Genomic DNA, 22,057 nt, shown 5'->3' with positions numbered 1-22,057 from the left:
TTGCTAAATAGCTAAAATAAAACAAAAACAAACAAGACCATTTCTTTCTGGAGGAGGTTCCCACAATGAAAGCACGGGGATAAAGGATGTGATGGCCACAGAATTCCATTCATCTAGTAAATATCAATGCTAATTGATCTCACGTGTATAGTACGATCCACAAACATTTAAATTAGGAGACTGGTTAAAAATGATGATAGCTAAAACAATATTTAGCTTAGACCAGTTACACTTGTATCCTGGTCCTGACATTCTTCAGAAAGGAATTAGAAACATTGACCTAGAAATGCTTCCCCTCCAAAGATCTGAGTTTTGATTTTTTAAAGAAAAATAGGTGCCTTATACTTCAAACCTCAAGTCAACCTCTACAAATGCTAATTATCTTAGCTGCCGTCAGAAGCAGGATGCTTCAGTAGAGAACGCATCATCCTTTACTGTGTATTGAGTCATTCAGAGCTTCCATTTGGCATTTCAGTTTCAAATCCACAATAAAACCTATGCGTTGTATTCCAGACTTGCCCAAAAAAAAGACATGCACATGGAAATAATAAAATTCTACCACCATTATGTCTGAAAGGTTTAAGTTGATTGCACAAACCGCAAGTTTTTGCTTTAGCAGAATTATAAAGAAGTGGATGCTGTGGTTATACCTTGCTGTCGGTCCTTCTTTAGCGCAAGCTGTGCATGCGGGAAGATCTTCTGCACAACTTGTAAAATATTCTCTACTGATCTTTTAAAAAGTGGCTTGAAAATGGGTGATAGTGCTTATACGGGTGAAGCCTTGATCCGGTTTGAAGCTGGAACAACCTTCTTCATAGCCATGAAAAAGTCCTTTGCTTTTATTTTAATAGAATTAACGTCTAGTAGCAACTTCTCCCTACTTGCATAAATCTGAGGATAGCATCGGCGTAGAGAGCACAGCGCAGCTTCAGTACATAAAGATTTGATATCTGCACCACAGTATCCTAACAAACAAAAATCAAACGTTACATCGGTCAAGGCCCAGGTTTACAACATGCAACATTTAAAGAATTTGTAATGCCAAAACCAAACAGCTTAACAGGGAATTCAAAGTGCTACCGCTCTTCAGGGAAGTTTCATGTTGCTCACTGCCTGATATCCTGCGCTTATGCAGCTGAAGCAGACTCCTCATCAAAAACTATACTCTCGAGGAAGATGCCCCAGAACCATTTAATGTTCTCAGACAACAAGAGGAACGATAACAAAGAGTAAATAGATGAAAGCATCTCACTCAGATTGCTATGAAGGTGTGCCAGCTGCCTTGTTGACTAGTTGTGCAGCAAGGCACAAGAGCATGGGTACTGCCTGGTACAAGCTAAGGTTCTTTACAACTTGGTCACAAGCAAGAATCCGTTTCTGTTTCAGTCTTACCAATGCATTTCTCAGCTAGTTCATCATGCAACATGTCCGGTGGCTGAGGGGTCCAGTCACAAGTATGAATCTTGAAAATTTCTTTTCTAGCCTGGAAGCAAAATCATTGCATTTTAGCTTGTCCCAAGTTTTCCTTAAAAATACCAACAAGAAACAAACAAACCAAAAGGCAAACAAACAGACAAAAAAAAAAACAGTCCTCCCTCAAAACCCCTCATCTATTAATACACTTTTCTTACTTGCTCAACTTTCAAGTATTTTACAGTTATTTAATATACACTCTGCATTTTCAACCAGGAAATTGAATATTTCTTATTTGTTATACTGAACTTTTTATAGGAACCTACAATGAAAGAAAAGGCATTTATAGCTTCAATAACAAGTTTCCAAACTACGAGACCTAAGGACCCAGAGGAAAATACTGTAATGAAAAATTTATCCAGAAACATTTCTTTGCTGTCCAAAAAACTTCTCTAAAACTTAGCAAGCTTTCATTGGGACAGTCTCATTACTTCATCACATTTGCTTTCCAGTCAGTAAATTCACAGAAAGCACTTCTGGCACAATGCTTCCAATTGCTACAATTACTATAAAGAAGAAAAGAATTATGACTCAAACTACTACCACTGATCCGGGGCACAATCAAATGCAAACACGTCCCCTGTTCACTCATAAGTGAAGGATTGAGACCAAAAACACAACTTCATGATGAAAGCGCCCAAGTGGACTAAATAATTAAGCAAACAGGTACAACTTTGGGAATGAAAGGTTTGATTATAGAACTAACTACTTGGTGGTATCATCCTGACCATATATATCCTGTACTAGATTTGCCCTCCATGGAACAACGCAGTGTCTCCACGTGTCACTCTTTTGTTCAAGTTGTCAATTATTTTTTTTTTCCTATAAAGTTGGACTTTGCCATGGTAGCACTAACGTTGAATTTAAGTTCTCACCTCTTAATTTGGCAAGTTGAAGAGGAAGTGTCTGCCAAAGCGTCCTGGTCTTCGTAAAGCAGGATCTATAGAATCCAGTCTGTTGGTAGCTCCGATTACCACGATCTCCCCTCTGTTATCTATGCCATCCATAAGCGTCTGAAGAGTTGCAACAATGGAACTAATAGAAAAATATAATTTTTACTTACTGGTTCAGTAAATTTTGTTACATTCCACATGACTTTTTTGATGCCGGAATAACCTTCTTCCTAGTGGTCATTCAAAACTGGGAAAAAAATAGTCTACCAAGTCGGGGTTTTTTTGATTTGATAATCAATCTGCAGACTGTTAAGTCATCAAGCACTTCAAGACTGTTTGAAATAATCTCTACGTTAATATAAAAGGAGTACTGCACACTTCTGCTCAGGAAGAAAATCACGGAAAATGTCAACTTTGATTTTAGATGTTGAATTTGTTGCAGTGAGATCTTCCTCATCGCACGATTCTATTTGGATTTAAACCATATTATCTATGGAGAGACCAAGATTAGGACAAGAACAGCACAGAGTTCAGCATGAAGCCAATCAGGAGCTCAAGTTTGTATTCTTTGTATTCAACTTTACCCTTCTCTTGCTGGAAGGACCTGCTTTTTGACTCTCCTTCTCTTCACTAGGAGCATGCTCCCTCTTGCATTCGTAATGCTCTTTCTCAGTGGTTTTAGTCTTGTCCTTTGTATCTTGGCATCTCTCTGTAACAGCTGAGGAGGAAAGGTTTTTAGAGCTACATTCAGTGTCAGACTCGAGAGAGGAAGTATGCCGCAATTTCTCACCAGGCTCACAAGACTCTTTGCCGGACAAAACGGTTTCTTTTGAAATGAGGTCACGTTCTTTTGATCTTCTTGCTTTCTCCTTGTCTCCACGGTCATCACATTGGTACTGGGCGAGGTATTCAACATTCCCAGGAGATTTCGGAGGGTCCACGACACTGCACAAAATAAAATCACATTTCTCACTTCTGCTGAAGGACATGAATATTAAGAGTAAAACCTTCCAACGTCGAACAAACAAACAAAAACCTCTGAACTACAGGAACCCTCGCAAAGATATGCCATTTAGAAACCTCTCCTGTGATTAGGACACCTTCTTCAGCTCCCAGAGAAAGTGCTTTTTCCCCTCTTGCTTCTGAAGCCATTGCACTAAAAAAGCAAACGCATCTGTCTCCCTCCACATGCTGCTCTGAATAAGAGCCAGAATATTCAAAGCCACTCTATTTGTTCTCCCCACATAGCCGAAAAAACACCAGTTGAAAGAGTTTTCTACCTCTCTCCACGAATTTACATCCACATATCCTATGACTGCAAAAATAGAAGGCGGGGCTCAGGAGAAACAGCCAGTGCTGGAAATGAAAAAAAGCAGCTTGTTTCTTCAGAGTCTTAAGCCTATGCTACTAGGAACAAAACAAAACAAAACAAAACAAGAGGAGAGGAGAACAACAGCGGGAAATTTACCTATTCTCCAGGTGTTCAATTGCAAAGCCTCCTCTGGAGGATCAACAGTTGTGAATTCAGTGTGCTTAGGAGAAATCAGATCTACATCTGAACCACAACTATTTCAGTAGTATCACGAACTTCTGTTACTCTGAAGAAGCAGTCAGCACCGTTTCTATGTTAGGAAAGAGCTGAACAGAGTCTGTTATTCACATCAAGTAGTCAGGCAGGTTTCTTTAGGAAGGCTGGGTTTCACTAGAACATTACTAGCCTGTAAGCCTCATGGCATCACCTTCCATCTTGACTGCTGAACCTCCTTGCTCCCTACTATCTTCTTTGCCAAGATACAGCTGTTCACATTTACTTTTCCTACTTGGCTGGACTGAATTTAAGAAGATCTTGCATCTAAGAAAGGGAACAAAAGCTGCTGCCCAGCAGCGTCTGGCTCAGGGAGGAGTGAGAAAGCTCTGTGCAGCCCCCAAGGTCCATGCAGCAGGAGGCAGGAGGTGCTCCAGGCTCACAGCAGCAGTTCCCCTGCGGCCTGTGCAGGGAGAGGCCCCTGGTGGAGCAGGCTGTCCCCCTGCAGCCCATGGGTCCCCCGTGGAGCAGATCTCCACGCTGCAGCCCCCCTGTGGCTGGAGGAGCCCCCGGTGGAGCAGGTGGCTGTGGCCTGGAGGAGGCCGCGGCCTGTGGAGAGCCCCCTCAGGAGCAGGCCCCGGGCTGGACTGGAACAGGCTGTGCTGAGCCTGCTTTGCCCGTGACGCTCCTTGTGGAGTGATCTCCCTGTCCTTCTGGCAGCCCTTGAGCCCTTGCCAGCCTCTTTTCTCCCCTTGGCGTTGGAGGAGGGGCAGGGAGAGAGCGCTTGTGCTGGAGCTCAGCTGCCCAGCTGAGGAAAACCACCACGGCTCTGTCTTGCCGCTGCTGCAGCACGCTGGTAGCAGCCAGCACCGTCTGTTCTTCGAGCCTCAGCAAGCCCACAGCATCTTCCGTGAAGGGATCCCGTTCCTTCACGCCTGACAGGCGCCGCCTCCAGAGGCTGAGGGCTTGTGCCCCGTTTGCAAGCGCTTTCTCAGTGCCCCCTTCCCCAGAGACGGATCCCAGCTGCTTGGCTTCACTGCCCTCTGCTGCCAGGCTCCCGCAGCTGCTATCCCAGCAGCGCAGCGAACATGCGGATAGAAGGCTGCATCATCGTGAGTATCCGCACGTCCCCATGTTACATCTTTCATTTCCCTCATTCACAATCGTGTTTTTTGGTCAAGAAAAGTTATCACAAGGAAAAAAAGAATTGTATTCTCTAATAAGTAGTCTTTGTTGTCCGGCCAGGATCAGTAAAAATCCCTGCTCGCCGGTAACTAGAGCCCTTCATAGACCAGCGGGGGGCAGGGGAAAGGCCTCCTGCCCGGCCGGGCTCCCCTCTGCTGCCCTGAGGGGGAGCAGGCCGTGTCGGAGGCCCTGTGGGTCGGGGTGCCCTTAGGGGAGGGGGGGAGGTGAAGGCCGCAGGGCCTGGAGGCAGGGCTGGGGGCTGGGGTGTTCCCTCCCCCTGTATCAGCCCCTTCTGGGCCCTGTGAGACGCGGAGCTGCTGCCCGGGGTTAGGCCCAAGGTCTCCTGTCAGGCCCGGGGCCGCCCTTCCCCTCGCCCTGCCCTTCCCTCCCGCTCCTGAGCCCTTCCTCAGGCCTTGCTGGGCCCTCTGTCCGGCTGTCTGTCTGTCCGTCCATCTGACCCTCTGGCCATCTGTCCCACCACCCTGCCCCGTCCCTGCCCTCTCCCTAAGGAAGCAAAGAGTCCCCGGGCTGCCTTCATGGGGGGGGTGGGGGGCAGAGGGGAGGTTCTGCTGAGAAAAAAATGAAAGATTTCCCCCTTAACGGGCACCTTGCGAGTTCTTTCGAGTTCCAACCTTCTGCCTTCCTTCCGTAGCAGTGCCTCTAAGGGGTGCGCTGTAAGGCAGCCCTCATCTGGCGCGTTGCTCCTCTGTTCCCCCAAGGAACTGCCTTCAGGATCTGACTAACTCTGGATGCACCCGGTTGTCGCCTTAATTTCTCCTTTAGCTTGCTGAAAACAAGCCGGTTGGGTGACCTTTTGCGTTTCTCGCTTAAAATTTGGATCGAGGAGGTCTGTGTTTCCTTACGCTGATGTCCACGCTGAAGGTGCAGAAGGGTTCCGTGCTGTTGCTTGGGTCAGCCTTGTTGCCAGGTTCGGAATGTTTAGCCTACCGGTGCTTCAGTGCTGTTGGGCTGCACTCAGAGTGTGAGCTCTGGGCGTTATTTCTCAAATACTGCGTTATTTGAGCGTACAGACCCGAGATATTCTGCGGAGAGGTGATTTAAGGCACGTCAGAACCACCGCTGCGGCGTGTGCCAGCGTCGGACGCCCGTTCGAGTGATCGGGCGGAGCAGGTGAGTTGAATTTGGTGCTGGGTGGCGAGGTGGTGTTGGGGGAAGAGCTAGGCTAAGGAGAGCTTCCTCTTGCTCTGCCCCTTCCCATCTCAAATGGCCGCTTCCTGGGGAGATGGGTTCGTTGGGAGGTTAACTACAACGTTACAGTGAGGATGAGGAATCATCTTTAGTCCCGTAGGTATTTGCTGCCAGGCCGCAGCGTTGATTTCAGAAATTGTATTTAAAAAAGGGAAAAGAAAGGAAAGATGTATTCTTTAACATACTCTCTTTTCTCGGAGAGTAGATGGAGGAGCTTCAGCAGTGCCCTTCCTCCGGAAACGATTCCCAGTGTCTGCTCAGACACTGAGGAGGAAAATGGAGGAGAGCCACCCGATAGAAATAAAGGAAAGAAGGGGTCATGGATTAAGGGAAAAGCACTACTTAAAAAATTGGTGCTCTCTAAAAACGGGTTAAGGGTTTGGGACCTGCAGGTGCTGCCTAGAGCTGTGTGCGTTGCAGTCGTGCCTGTTGCCACTGAGCAAAACGGGGAGAGCTGCTTTGTCGAACGCGGCGTGTTAAAGCACGTGCCACTGCCTGGAAGAAAAGCACGGACTTCCCTCGTGTGGGCCTTCTTCCCTAGCGATCTGTGGTTTACCTGATGGTTTCCCATAAGCTGAGAATGTTTAAAAGAAAAAAAAAAAAATAAATCAAAAACCAACACCAACGTTGAGAGTGGTGAAGCAGATCCTCACGTGTGGACTCAGAATCAGCGGTGACATCACCATGCGAAGCATTGTGTGCGCTTCGGGTTGGGGCTGCTGCGAGCCTCGCAGCGGGGAGGGAGAGCGGATCCGGGGTGCCTCTGTGTCATCCCTCTGCCCTGGTGGCTTCGTGAGCGCTGAGAGTTTGACTCCTGTGTTCCCAGCTTTCGCTTCCGCACCTGCGGTGTGGCAGAGCCAGCGAGCTGCTTGCTCAGCTGGAGGAGGAAGAGGAGTGACCTCAACATTGCCGAGGTAAAGCACAGTTACTGAAAAGATTTGGCAAAGATGTGGGTTGTACCAGCGCGGCTGCTGCAGCTGCAGCAGATCCTGGAGCATTGGAGAAGATAGAGAGGGGTTTCTTCATGAAAAGAATGCTGTTAAAAGTGTTTTCATGCCAGAAATTAGGATAAACGCCTCTGTTGTTTGACATCCTCTATTGAGCTGGCACATTGGCATTACAGCGTACCTGGCACGCTGTTTGTATTAAAAAAAAAAGGTATTTTATTCAGGGCAGGCCAGAAACCTGCCTTGGCACTTGCACATCGCAGCAATGCTTACAGACCCTGCATCCTGGCTGCCAGGCCAGGATCTAAATCCGATGGTGCTGTTGGTAAACTGAAGCTCAGGAAGCGCTTCTGGGTTTTTTTGTCCTTCCATGTGAATTTTTACCCTGTGAAGATGGTGTATGAAGCTATTTTCGTAACAACAAATAGGTTTAAAAGCAGTTTCAGTTTAACATCTACACGCTTGGGTGTTATCAACAGAGCTTTGTATACTGAGCTGGTGCTTGGTAGGAGAAAAACCATCAATCTTACCTGGGAAACCCGGACCCCCTCAGCTCCATACTGCTATGAGGAAACTCAGATGTAAGAACACACTTAAATAACACCTCACCAGAGCTGTTGTGCTCCTGACCACCAAAGGCACCTTTTTCCAACACCGTCGTTCTGGAAGTTGATGCAGCTGGTTCCATCCGTAACGTGTGACTGTACAGTGCTGTAAAAGAACTATTTTTTCACAGTTTTGGAGAAAGTGAAGCAGAGAAAACCACGCGTAACCACTGATACCTGGACCCCAAACTGCCACAGACTGACGGTGATGCCCACTGGATATCTCCTGATACCCTGCTGCCTTCTGACTGCTCCAGCAGAAGTCCCGTTTTAATTAGCCAGCAGGTCCCTCTGAGGGAGGGACTTTGCTAAAACTCCTGCCGTAGGAAGTATCCTACGGGAGCCAAGTTGCTAAACTGATGTGTGGTTTTCCCTTAACCCCCTCACCCCTGACTTTCCAGCTCCTGACGACACTGCCAACGTGTGCAGTGTCACCGTGTGCCAACTAGGTGCCAGCTGCCATGGTTTATATATTGTAAAATTAGTGATTTGGGACTCGTGAGCACTGAGGAGAGGCTAGCAATTGCTTAAGAGCTTTCCTTGTGTCGCTCTGGGGCAGGGAGATGGGTGAAACGTCTTAGGCTTGAAAGTGATTCCCTGCAGAGTGACGTGCTCAGATCTGCACAACAGATCTGTCGTTTTGGTCACCTTATTAGATCCCTGCTTGAGAGGTTGCTTGCAAGAATCGATTCCTCTTCACCTTGATGTGTCAAGCTAAAGACAAATCTGTGCCGAAGCACTGTTTGATCAGACGAGTGCCTCGGTTCAGGATTGTTCTTTGACAGCTACAGAAACAGCAGGACGATCAGCGCCTTGAGGAACAGATGAATTTGATCTTGAGGCTGTCGTAAAACAGGTCCCTGAAGTTTGAAGACTCTTCAAATAGTTTGGGCCAGCAAGGAGCAGCTGTACGTGGCGGCTGCGGTAACTCGGGGCTCCGAGTCTCAGAGAGCGTGGTGAAAGCTGGCTGCTGGAGGAAGCTGAGGCAGCGTTCAGCTCTAACCTTTGCCTTCTTGGCTGGCATCTTTGCACTCCTGCTGTCAGTGGGTGTTGAGTGTCCTTCCCGGCAGCCTCAGAACGTGCCCTCAGATGTAGGCAGCGTTTAGCAGCTAGAATTCCCTCAAATAGAAAGAGTACAAATGATGCGTTTTCTGCTTTTGCTTTGGAACTCTTAGCTTGAGGTTTTCCTGCAGGCCTTGAGGTTTCTTGCAGCAGCAGGGATGAGTTCTGTTAGCAAGAGGCTGTTCTGTGCTTCGACTGTGGGAAGATGAATGGTTACGTGTGCACCGTTAAATATAACTTGACACCTAGCACACCGCACTTGCAGCCTGTGGGGTGCTTTAACAAGCAGGTAAATCAGCAGAGGCTGTTTTGCAGCCGGGGTGATGCTGGGTGATTAAAAAGCAGGGGCAGAACAAGGAGTTTCTAGTGTTTGTTCTTGCTTGTCATCCGACTCTCCACTTCCGCTGTTCTTTAAAAAAACAAACAAACAAACAAACAAACAAAAAAAAAACAAGCAAGGGGTAAGCATCTTAATATCTTTATTATAAATGGAAGGCACAAAAGAGGCCAGCAAGAGAGACTGTCCAAGAGAAATGCTTTGTGCTTTATAAACAAACAAGGAAGTACCCTTAGGTGGGTGTGATAATCCTCCTCTAATGCGTTTTTGGGGTGCAAAAATAGATTTGTTCCTTTCTTGCTCTTCTCTGCAGGACAAAGGCAGAATAGGCACTGCAAAGTTCGACCAGGGAGGTCAGTTTGTTCCGTACTGAGAAAGACAAGCCTGTAAAACAAACTAGACAGATTTTCTTTGTACTATTCATCTTCCTTCAGCAAAGGCAAAGCTTATGACACTTGTTGGTGTGTATTTCCAGACCCCCAGCTACTGGCACTGTAGCGCATCTCTAATTCTTTGGTACAAAAGGTTCAAAATCTCTTAATGCAAAAATTTTACCAGCACCCTGGAGCAAAAAAAAGAAATCTAAAACCCTTACCAACTTCTATTACAGACCTGCTGAGTGCACCAGAGTTACTCATTTTTATTCAGGCTTTCAGGGGCAACTTCAGTTGGTTTAGTGCTTGGATTGCTCTGTTAGCAGATGTCAGTTTAAAAAAAAAAAAAGCTTTTGAGGTCCTTTTTAAAATGAGACTGCTTTTTTGGAATTTGGAATACTGCAAGGTATCGTTGGTTTTGCTTTCTTCCCATTCCTTAGACCAGATCCATTCAGATTCTGAACAGCGTTCCCGGTCTGTTCAGGAAAATGGAAGGCAACAAGCAAAATGATGAGCTCCTTGGGCAGTCAAAAGAGCTAAATCTGGAGAGTGTTTTGAGTCAAACTTCCATGCTAAGGAGCACCAGTAATTGTTAGAAGTAGCTGCAGAGGAACCTGCATGGCACTGGGTGTGTTTCTGAAGGTGCTAAAGGTCCGAAGTGACGATTCCTATCCATACTAAAGAAGAGAAGGAAACCTTGCACTTAACTACTGTTTTTATTCCCTTTGTCCAGCAGTCAAAAGCAGTAACTAATATGAGAACCCAACTTTTCCTCTCTTTATTTTAGATTTGGGAAAATTCCCTGCCAAAACAATATTTCCTGGAAAATTCACTAGTGTTTGTGTGAGTAAAAGCTTCCAACCTTTTATTATTAATTTGTAAGAACTATTTCATCCACTTTTGTCCAGAAGAGTCAGAAATAATTTGCACAGAAATGTGCAGCGTTTTATTGAAAGGATTCAGAATCACTCTAATTTGAACTGGTTGCAGGTTTTGTGACATTTAGTGTCTTTAAAAAAAAATAAATCAAAATTTCTGACTTCATATCAGAAAAAAAGAAAAAAAAATGCTTGTGGCGAAATAAAATCTGTTGCAGCTCTGCTCATCGAAAACTCATTGGCTGTTAAATTGGAACTAAGTCGTCTTCTCTAACCTTTCATGATCCTGCAGCAATGGATGATGATGGATATATGGATTAGGGAACAGCACGTGATGGCAAACCTGTGGTATTTGCTACAGCGCAGAAAGAAAAACCAAATTGCTTCCAAAAAATCAAAGTAATTCAAAATCCTTGGTATCATGCAGCCGTGCCACTGGCAAAGTGAGCATTCCCCTGCCTCTCAAAGCTTGCTGTACCCTTGATCTGCTGTCTTGCTGCTGTTAATTGATTGCAACTCTACGTGTCTGATCAGGGCTACGAGTTGTTCTCGATATGGAGATCATACAACATCTACTGTGCACGCTTGTGTGTATAGATATGTTTATCCTGTATGCATGTACATCCGTATGCATATTTGTGTGCTGGCCCCCAGATCCCTCATGTTACAAAGCATCGGCCTCGAAGGCATACTCATCAAAATCTTTTGTAGAGCCTCCATTTTTTTCTAGTTCCCTCAAAATGAGAGAATTTTTACGCGCTCTCTGTGTCGAAAAGGCAAAAATTCTGATTTTCACTGTCGCTCTAGCTAACTTTCTCTCACTCCCTCCTCGTGTGTGTATAAACACAGATGTGTGTATGCGTATGCACATCTGTGGATTTAGATGCACTGGTATGTTTTTTGCTGTACAGGTAATAAAGACGGGGAAAGGTTTTTGTGTTTTCTTAATAGGTGAAGAAATCTTGAAGACCAGAGATTGGAACATGCTGAATTTTAAATTAAAAAAAAAAAAAAAAGTTAAATTGTCCGGCTGTGGAAGATGGAGCCTCATTTTTGCAGCCACTTTGAATCACGAGTTCATCTCTAAATGCGCTGTTTTTTTTGTTTTTGTTTTGGTTTGGTTTTTGTTTTTTATTTTTTTGAAGAGCTAACTAACCCTGGCTGCATCCAGTCTGAGAGAGCATTCAAATGGACTTGCTTCCTCTCTTAGTTATAAGCTGTTTAAAAGCGCATCCTATGTTTGAATTGTGGATGAGAGGTTCCCTTGGCAAAGTGAGGAGGAAAATTCTTCCTACCCCTTTATTATTAATTCACGGATTCAGTCTTGGTTCGGCCTACAGGAGCAGTTAACTGGAAGCCTTTGAAGATCGATAACTTTGCTGAGGTTGTCCAGGTAGGTGAAATCGAAGACCCACAGGGCCTGGAACGTGCTGTTTAATGCGTCCTAACTGTGTTCTAGAGAAGTTATTTGTAGCCACAGTTGATTATTGACTTGCATGTATCATCAGGTGGTTTTTTAAGGAGTGACTCCGTTTTCAGGCTTCCAGATGTGCTCCAGGTCATATTATTGAGGACGTGGAAGAGAACGCTTGCTGACAAAGCTCCTGGCAGCTTTACAGAACTTTAATATTTAGTTAGTTCATGTAACAGCTGATTTCAAGGCTTTGCTCTCTTTGAGAGACTGATAACTTGATTTGATTAACTGAAGAAAGCTGGAAAAATGTCCGTTCGTCATTATTTTTCACTTGTTACTTTCTTTCGGGTTACTTTTAAAAAGAAGATTTCACTGATCACAAGCCAGTAGAAGACTTTCAGCCCAAGCAAGGGTGAAGACAGCTCTCTCCAAGAGCAGAGGAAGTCCCTGTGGAGAGAACCCGAGCTTGTTAGCAGAACTCGTCGGCATGTCTAAACAAGGAGACGATTGCTACTTCTATTTCTATTCTACCTGTAGCAAGGTATGGCTGGCTTTCCTTTGCTTTGCTTTTTTTCCCCCTTTTTTTCAGGAAGGAGTAGATTAGGAGGAGGAAGCACACTGGTCTTTGGTTAACTTGAGAACCAGATAGATTGTGAATTCAGTTGTAGCACCATTAGGCAGCAGCATGGCCATTTTTGAGGCTGTACTCTATTTTCCTTGTTGGTTTCCTTTTGGTTCCAGGGAGACAAATGTGCCTACCGCCACTGCGAAGCTGCTCTGGGCAATGAGACGGTCTGCAAGCTGTGGCAGGAGGGTCGTTGTTTCAGGAATGTCTGCCGATTCAGACACATGGAAATTGACGTGAGTGCCTAACAATGTGTTCTCAAAATAAATCCACAAAAGCATTTTTCAGTGCCGTAGGTGTACTGATTGTGCTTTTGCAGGATAGATTTGTTTGCTTCAAAATCATACTGGTTTCTGTTACCAAGAGAGGGGGTGGGAGGAAGCAGAGGGAAATAAAATCAATGCCTTAGGTATGTCTTAGCAAGATATTTGTTTATTTTTTTTTATTAGATGCTGACAGTTTTCTCAAGAGATGCAGAATAGCTGTTAAATAGACTGCTAAAACCTGCTGGAGCAGGGGGGTAATAAACAGGCTGTTCTATCCTCATGGGAGCAGGCTTGATAATGAACTATCAGGTGTCTTCTGACCCACAGTCCTTCAGATAACGCTGTTGTAGCTGCCTGGGGTAGGAAGTGGGGAAAGTTAAAGGTGCAGCAGAACTAAGTGTCCAAGAAGTAGTTCTAGACAGGGTTAACCTAGGCAATTTCAGATGTTCTTTTTCCCTCTGAATAATCCTAGTATAATCCTAGGTGTATTAGTTTAAGCCACCCTCAACTGATGTCTGAGAGTGCCTGTCTTCTCAAACTGAGTGATGACCAAACTAAATGTGCATAGTGGTTACAGCTTATGCAAACTTTGTGAATATGCCCAGAAATACTACACTTAACTGAGAAACTGACCTTTGGAATGATGTTTCAGCACTGTGTTGTGACAGCTGTCACGATCTGGAGCTGTGCATCTCTTTGCAAGCCTCAGGTGCATGTTATCACGAGCTTTTCTTTCTTTCTGTCTTCAGAAAAAGCGCAGTGAGATTCCTTGCTACTGGGAGAACCAGCCGGGAGGCTGTCAGAAAGCCAACTGTGCTTTTCATCATGCAAAGGGACGTTACATCGATGGACAGTTCTTACCACCAAGCAAGAGTGAGTTTAGGTCCTTTTTCTTTAAGCGCTGAAGAGTTAATTTTGAGTAATACTTAGTGGGTGCCAATCCTGTAGGGGGCGTCAGGTAACTGTTCATTTGTGAGGGCAGGAAAAGGTCTGCAGTCATAGGTGTACTGCACCGAGTGTACTGCTGGTGTTTGTTTTCTGCTTTCGTGCTCAGCTTCTCTTTGCTTAGTGTGATGTTTGCCTTGCAGTTTGCTTCCTGTTGTTTCCTCTTTTGCTGGGTGGTAGGGAGATGTGGTGTTGTTGGAAGGGAAATCATTGTTCACGGTGTAAGCAGTGATGGGATGGGCAAAAGGAGATGCTGAATTCGTTGTCTGTGCGGGTTATCTGCCTTTGCTACCATCTCTTTGCATTGTGGTCAAAGTTTTAAACTGCCATATTACCGATGATCCTCGTCTTCCTCTAGCTACACTGCCAAGTCCGCCTGAGTGCGCGGACGATGATCTGAAAGTGGCTCAGATGTCACTGCAGCAAAACAAACTTTCTGTCCAGTCAAATCCCTCTCCACAGCTAAGGGGGTGACGAAAGTGGAAAACTCTGAAAATGTCCCAAGCCCTACACACCCTCCAGTTGTAATCAATGCTGCAGATGATGATGAAGATGATGATGGTGAGCATGTTTTGGTTCTTGAAGGAATTTGTGCTGTAAATGATTGTGTTAAATCTTTGGTTCTTGAAGGAATCTGTGCTGTAAATGAATGTGTTAAATCTTTGGTTCTTGGAAGGAATCTGTGCTGTAAATGGATGTATAAATCACAGATGACCTGAGGTCTGACTAGCGATAGGGCAGGCAGTCTGGCCAGGTCACTGGTGGCTTTGTCTGGCAGTCAGTGGACAGAAGCTGAAACGTTGGAGGAAAGCTTAGAACCACTCCTGGCTTTAGCTGGTCTTTTGTGTAAAGTTCTATGTGAAACTAGGAAGGAAATTTCTTTTTTCTGTCTGAAGAGCAATGTGTTGTGTAGTAGTTAAAGCTGCAGAGAGAATCTAGAGTCCTAGATGTTTTGTCCTAGTGTATTCTACTTAGGAGTTCATCAGGTCAGTGTAGCTGTTTAAAAACAAACAAACAAACAAACAAACAAACAAACAAACAAAACAAAACAGCAACAAAGTTTTTTATATGAACCATGGGCTGAAGTGTCACTGCATGAGCTACGTAATCATGACCAACCTGGTCTATGCATAACTGAATCGATTTTTCCCCTTCAGACCAACTTTCTGAGGAAGGAGAAGAAACTAAAACTCCCGTCCAGCATCCAGCTGCAGAAGGCAAAAATGGATTACGGGTGATTTCCACTCGGAAAGGCAGTTCTACTACTACTAAACAAGGTATGCCAGCACCTTAGTAGGATAAATCAGAAGAACTTGACAGTTAAGTCAAAAGCAGCGTGGTGTAAAAACACAACAAAATGTAGGGGTGCTGAATGGAGTCGGTTATTTCCATGATCTCATTTCTGCCATTAATACCATCATGTGCCCATTGGGTCAGAAAGGTGAACTCCTTTTCTTTACTTTTGGAGAACAAAACAGGGCCACAGCATGGAGTTTAAATGGCTGCACGTGCAGCCTTGCAACCACTGTTGATAAGCCATATCTAACGATAGAGGGATCTAATATCGTGTAAATGGATTAAAATGTGGATCTAATATCGTGTAAATGGATTAAAATTAAAACTACATTTTGAACCCTGAAGGATGAAAGGAGGGGCAAAATGCCATTGGTTCTATGGCTCTTTCACTTGTGAGGAGTGTTGACAGGCTTTATTCGAAATACTTCAGAAAGTTCCTGAGCGCTAAGAAGCCTGAGGACCTGTGGTCCTCAGTGAGTGCCTCTAAGCCTGTCTCATGAACTGTTTCCTGTTTTCAGAGGGCAATCTGAATTTTGGAATAAAAACACTTGAGGAAATCAAATGGCAGAAGATGAAGGAAAAAAATAAGAGACACGGTGGTGAGTTAATATTCCCTACTTTCTTATCCTGTTCACGGCAGGTGATGGTGACTGGGAGCTGCTTGAGGGACAGACTTCCATTTTTAGCTGGGGGCATAAAGCAACCTGATTCTCAGCCAGCTGGTATTCTAAATGGGAGTTCAAAGGGCAACCAGAGGCAAATTAGTCACCTCTCTTCTTTACATGCTCTGCTTGCTGTATTTTTGACAGTAACAAATCATTTAAAGTTTTTTGTTCTTTGTGATAGTTTTTTATGTTGGGTAAACTTCCTTACGTTTTGGTTGCTCTGAACAGAAGGTTCTTCAAGATCTTCTCTTCGTCCCGTTGATTCTATGATTTTTCCTGCTCCAGAAGAGGAAAATGTCCGGACAGTGGTGAGAACTGTGACAGTGTCTTCCAAGAAAGGTAATAATGAATGCTTTTGTTTTGATTTCATTACTCCTAAACTGGAGGGTTAAGCAATAATTAAAACAATTCACCCATGTTAGCCTTCTGGTGCTGCCTTCTGTTCAAAACGTGCTTTTATGCTTAAAGTCCCTGGTTGTACTGGAAAGATTTGGTGCTCAGGTTAAGTGCAGTGGCAGGAGAGAAAAAAAAAAGTGTCAGTATGCCAATAGGGGGGTAACTGAAAACCAGAAGAGTAACGAGAAGAGCGAGCTGTAGAAGCCAGTGCTATATAAGAAGCAATTTCTGAAGCATTAAAGAGGCGTACAGTGGCAGGTGTGGACGCAGTATGACAGGAGTTTGTGTATAAATTGTTTAGAGCTGTGCAAATGCCTTTTAAAGGGAAAAAAGTGTGGAAGTACTTTTACTCGTAGACATTCGCCTTAGAAAGGAATATTTCTCAGCATTTGCACCTAAGAATATTCTGCTTGCTTATGCAGCTTTGTTCTGCACAAAGTATAGGTGTCAAGCAGACTCAGATTCACTCTCCACTATCTCAGCTGGAATTTGAAGCAAGCACTGAGACTATTAATATTTTTTTTCCATGTTAATTATAGTTAAAATATGAGTTTATGTGGTTTAGCTGTCAAAAGAGTGTCTGACTAGGGTTTTTTGGACATGGGCTAACAGGATACTATTTCTGTTGGCTACTGGTTTCTGTGAAATAGAAAAAAAAATTCCCTTTTGTTTTAGGGGAGGAACCTGTGGTTCGAGTAGATCTTGCTGATAGACAAGGAAAACGGAAAGCCTCCGCGGGTAAGAACTTTTTACGAGCTGTTACGTAGGTGCTGCCTTCTATATATGACTGCATTAAAGAGTATTTGTGATGTATGAAAGGAAAATACATTGCAGTGGAGATCTGTGTTGACTGCAGAAATGGCAAAAAAAAAAAAAAATCATTTAGCAGCTGAAAGGCAATTCTATGAAAATATGCTTGAAAAAGAGAAGCTTATTGTTGACTGTTCTCAAACCTTCCTGCAAAGAAAAGTTCTTACAATATTCCTTGTTTTCTCTGAAGATGATGTAAGCAGCCTTCCAGTGAAGCGCAGCCTTGCTGAAAGGCTGGGGAAGAAGGTAGAGGCTCCGGGAAATGCTGACAAAGCACCCAAGAGAGAGACAGGTACTAAACGGGCATCTGGATTGGATTCCTGGGTTTCGTATTTAGTCTTTCTGTTTGTCCTTTTCCAGTGATGTTTCTTTTTGCATGTTGGCTGAGGTCGTAATCACTGGGATTCAAAGTTACCTTTCCTGTCTTGTTTTGAAATGTGAACCTGAAGTTGACATTATGCAGCCTCCCTAATTCATTCTTTTTCTGTTTTGCAGTTCGAGTTCCCAAGTCTCTGAAGGACAGGCTGGGATTACCTCCTAAGCAGACCAGTACTGAGAGAGGTAACAGCTAGATATTAAATATGCTTTCTCCTCCTTCCTTTCCACGAACTTGGACTGCTTTCATACATCCCTACAAACTAATTTAAACGAAAACAAAGAACTGACGCCTCTTGCTTGAGTGCTGAAGCTCTTCTGACAGCCACTATCAGAACTCTGGCTCTAGGTGTGTGTTTATTTTCTACTTGTGCCTTGTCGAGGTTTTTAGCTGCTTCTGTGAACCGTTACGTACAATTAGAATAGAACCACTGCCAGGAGCAGGAATTTGAAATGCAGTCTGAAAAAGTAATAAAGTAAAGCAGCATTTCTGTGTAGCAGTTCTCTCTGGATAGGGCTGGTCTTCAAAATACAAGTGGCTCAGAGGAGGAGGAGAATGTTGTCCTAAGGATATTGTTCTAAGATGCATTATTGGGAACGCTCAAGATGAGTTTTCCTTAGTGCTCTGACAAATTTTGGAGACTTAAAATATTGCTGGACTCTCTTTAAATGTTGGTGCTTCTCCTCATTTCTTGATGATGACAGGGAAGGCTGCCAAGCCGATGGGAGAGATCCATGTGAAAACACTGGAGGAAATCCGTCGTGAGAAAGCTCTTCAGAGACGCGAAACTCAAGCCAAAGCTGAGGCTGAAGGGCATGGTAAAACTGAAGATTCCAGCGCAGGGGCAAGAGCTGCTCGTGCAGGTCGCATCCAAACTTTCTCTGAAGCCTTGTCCGAAAAAAAGAGTAATCGCTTGGTAGAAGAGAAGAAAAAAGCAGGAGAATGCCATAGCAAGAGCAAAATTCAGGGTGAGTCCAAGAAGCAGCTCGCTCTGTCCGGGCCCAGCAAAGGGCAGGCGAAGGAGCCGGCAGGAAAAGTCAAGCCGGAAGGAGAAGTGCGTGTTAAAACCTTGGAAGAAATAAAGCGTGAGAAAGCTCTGCGGATGCAGCAGAGTGAAGGAGATGTGCCAGCTCCCTCAGCACAACCCGGACCTGCCCCAGCAGAGCAGAAATCTTTATGGAGCACAAAACTAACAGGTAATAAGATGCTTTAATGCCTGCCCCAGTGAGGTGCTTCCCATATTGAGCAAGTTCAGTTTGCTCAGGATCTGCTTCATGGATAAATGCTGAATGGCTTGCACATTGTAGCCTTTCTCTCTCTCTCTCTCATGGGACACAAGGAAATAAATGCACAAAGGAAACAAGTACCCAGCTTTCTTTATTTCTGCCGTTGACAACACTTTTTTTTGTCTTTTTTTAAAGCACCTGAAAAAGAAGAAAAGAAGGCAGTGGAATTGAACCGGCCTTTTCCTAAACTTTCCTCTGGACCTGATGTACAGGTGAGTCCTCTGTGAAGACACACATACATTCGTACAATTTCTGATAATTCTGACAAGTTTTGTTACTCACCGTGTGCCACCCTCTTGAGTGTGTTCTTACCCTTCAGCAGCTGGTAGGAGCTGCAGTGCAGTCTAAATCCTATCGCCAGCAGCATTTCCAGACAACTCTGTAATCCTCAAACTTGGAATCAGTCTGTTTATACCACAGCAACAAAGAAACCCTGTTAGCACCAGCTGAAATCTACACAGTTAACGTGGAGGGAATTGTTTTTGTTCTTACTGACTTGATCTGTCAGAAATGAAGGATTTAATACAGAAGGCCAGAGTTCTGTGTTCAAGGAAATCAATCTGTCAGTGGATACTGTATAGGGGAACTTGTATGACTTTCTGCTGCTTAAAAAGAATGTGATAAATAGATGTACAGCAGAACACCCTAGCTGTTTAAAGAAGCTTGCCATAGTGGATATTGCAGATATGTGAGACTGCGTCCATAGTAAAGCATGGCTCTTGTTACAGGCAGAATTTTATGGAAAAAAACAAACAAACAAACAAACAAAAAACAACAGTAACCTGAACGAGATTAATATGCTGTTCCACATCAAGACCATTTTGGAGGGATTGCTGATCAGATTTTCTTAACGAAATCTCCACGGATTTTATTTATTTTTTTTGTCCTATTCATGCACTACTTTTCTTTCCTTCTAGCCCACTCAGCAGAGTGGAACTCGTAAATGTCCAGAGAAGAGCTTTGAAGAGAGACGGTGGGAGAAGTGGCAACAGAGAGAACAACAAGAGAAGCTTTGGCAGGAGGAAGCTGCTGTCAAATCTACTGCTGGCTTCTTTAATACTGAACCAGCAGGGAAAGTGGCAGCTCAATTTCAGGGCCAGGAAGCTAAAAGTAAGTGTTGAAGGTTAAGAGTTACTTAGGTTGTCTTCTGAAATACAGACAGAAGATGACAATTCTCATGCTGTAACTCTGGCTGGGTGCATTTTGCCACGCAGTGCTACGAAGCGAAGGGTGTACTTTCTTTTTCTTAGTTTGTTTCTTTTCCTGCCAGCCAGATGTTAGGTAAGGAACGGGAGACTAGAAAATGACACTACAAATGTGGACTTTGTAGAACAACTTAACTGTGGGACATCACTGCAAGGGAGAGGAAGCTGGTACAACAGTTGCATACACTCTTGTCCTACTATAACTGCTGCTTTTTCCTTTCCTAGCGGGAGCAGGACTTTAAATATAAAAGCTGTCTATATTTGTGAACCTAGCTTGCACTTAGGATTGCTATGTGTCTGAGGTTTCCCTTGTCCTGGATTATTATTTACTGTAGCTCTTCGGTTTCTTTGTTCCTTTGTATGGCTTGTTGGTAGACAGAGTTTCCTATGTGGAAAAGATTCCTGAGAATCCAGGCAATGGCGGTGTAATTGTGCTGGCCAAATGCATTTAAGTGTGTAGAAGGACTGTGGAAATGATTAAGAGAACCTGGATTTTTCCTGAGGCAGAGCAAGACTGTATCAGTTCTCTCTTGCTTTTACTCTAGCCAACTTTATGACACCTGCGAAGCCTTCGCGTGGGAAAGTCACTTTCCCCAAGAAGAAGGCACTGAAACGTAAGGCACCTGGGAGTTATCCCTCTGCCATAGCAGCTGTGGAACTACAGACTGCCTTTGATGCTGACATGATGGGACCTCCAGCCAGAAAAGCAGCCATTGTAAGGCCAGGGGCTAATGCAGCGATGGATCCCTTGTTAAATTTCTACCCTCCTCTATTTGAAAAGGTGGAAAACTCAAACGTTCTGCAGGCCTTCTGTTTCCTTTGAAATCCAGTAGCTGTCTCCAGGATGCTTGTAGAACCCTTCTGTATTTATGAGATGAATGGCACTCTTTAACCGGTACTCTGATGCTGTGATTTCTCTGGTGTGGGGGATTTTGTCCCTTAATGCCATGTTCTTAAAAGACACCAGATCATGAATAACCTCCAGGTGAATGTGAACTTTCTTCAGGAGCACCTTGGTTTTGTATTTTGGCCACGGCTCCGCAATGCCAGAGGAGAAGCAGTGTGGAGGAAAAAGCTATTAAGGAATCTTTTACCCATGTGTCATAAATACTGTTTTGCTGCTTTCTAGGGTGTTTCAGACGTGCCGGAGCACGTCCCAGCCATCAGACTTGAAGAAAATCCCCAAAACAGGTGACAACCCCAACTTGTTCTTTTTCTTAATCAGTGTATATCCCCAGGGAAACATAAGTTCTGTCACATGTGGGAAAAAATGAGGGTTCTGAGATAATTGAAGCCAAAATCCATCAAAGGAATAAGTCACCTGAAACCACTTTCTAGCAGCTAGCAGGATTGCTTAATTAGGCTTTCTTGAAATGCTGCAAGTCAGCACAGCTTTCCGGTGACTTCTTGGGTTGTCTGAATACCTGAACGAGGATGAGGTGAAGTTCTACTTCCTCGTGAGGTGATAGATGATGAGTAGTGTCCTCTGCCTTTTGGTCCTCAAGAATGCCACCTCAACTCCAGGTGCCCTGGCTTCACAGATAAACCCCCAGACTGAAAAATGTACCTGGTAACACATCAGGCTCTAAATGTAGCCCTGGGTTGATTGATAACAATCCCTGTGTAAGATTGAAGCGTAGGAGGGCTTGCCTACAGTTTTGAGAGCCGGTTTGCAGGAAAGGGATTTCCCGTTAAGAAATGGCATATCCTGATTGTTCTTTCTTGCTCTCCCAAGACCTGAAGTGCGTCTTGGAAGCCCGGAAAGATTTGAGGAGCAGATGGAGATGGATCTCGAGACCTCGACCTCAGCTTCTTCCCAGCCAGAAGAGGCACGGACACGCTGGCTGAGTTCCACAGGGAACGCGCCCTTATCTGCGGATGAAGATTTTGAGAAGCTACTTTGGGAAATCTCAGGAGGCAGACTGGAAGCCGAAATCGACTTAGACCCAGGGAAGGACGAGGATGACCTCCTCCTTGAACTCTCCGAGATGATTGACAGTTGAACTGCGTAGTCCTAGGGTATAATTAAAAAAAAAAAAAAAATTAAAACTGTTCTTCTTGTTGGATACCCCGAGGTGATCCTTTTTCTAACTGAGGCTTTGCAATGAGACTTAAAGCACAGTCCGAAGTGGTAGAAATTGGCAGGATCTGCGCTCAGTTGTCCTAAATTTCCCTGCTGGTCAGAGTTAAGGTCTTGTGCATCCGTTCTGTAACTATAGGTGGTTACCTTCGATATCGAGAGGACAAAGCACTTCTTTTGCCACAGAAAGTTCTCCATTGGCACG

General features: G+C 44.5%; 1 pseudogene across 1 annotated transcript; it reads left to right on the top strand.

Moving 5' to 3' along the window:
* Window positions 1-4,860: 4,860 nt before the first annotated feature.
* Window positions 4,861-21,775, top strand: LOC311428751 (zinc finger CCCH domain-containing protein 11A-like; annotated as a pseudogene). Its single transcript has 18 exons — window positions 4,861-5,003; window positions 10,398-10,453; window positions 11,829-11,881; window positions 12,269-12,443; window positions 12,644-12,763; window positions 13,543-13,666; window positions 14,097-14,299; window positions 14,896-15,015; window positions 15,553-15,633; window positions 15,928-16,038; window positions 16,771-16,833; window positions 17,096-17,197; window positions 17,401-17,466; window positions 17,986-18,477; window positions 18,703-18,779; window positions 19,485-19,677; window positions 20,318-20,487; window positions 21,593-21,775. The product of its transcript is annotated as a zinc finger CCCH domain-containing protein 11A-like (transcript).
* Window positions 21,776-22,057: the final 282 nt, after the last annotated feature.

Source organism: Aythya ferina (assembly GCF_964211825.1).
Source record: "Aythya ferina genome assembly, contig: HAP1_SCAFFOLD_134, whole genome shotgun sequence".
NCBI classification, from domain to species: domain Eukaryota; kingdom Metazoa; phylum Chordata; class Aves; order Anseriformes; family Anatidae; genus Aythya; species Aythya ferina.
Note: the sequence above shows the minus strand (reverse complement) of the source record. Positions and strands in the feature narration are given on the sequence as shown.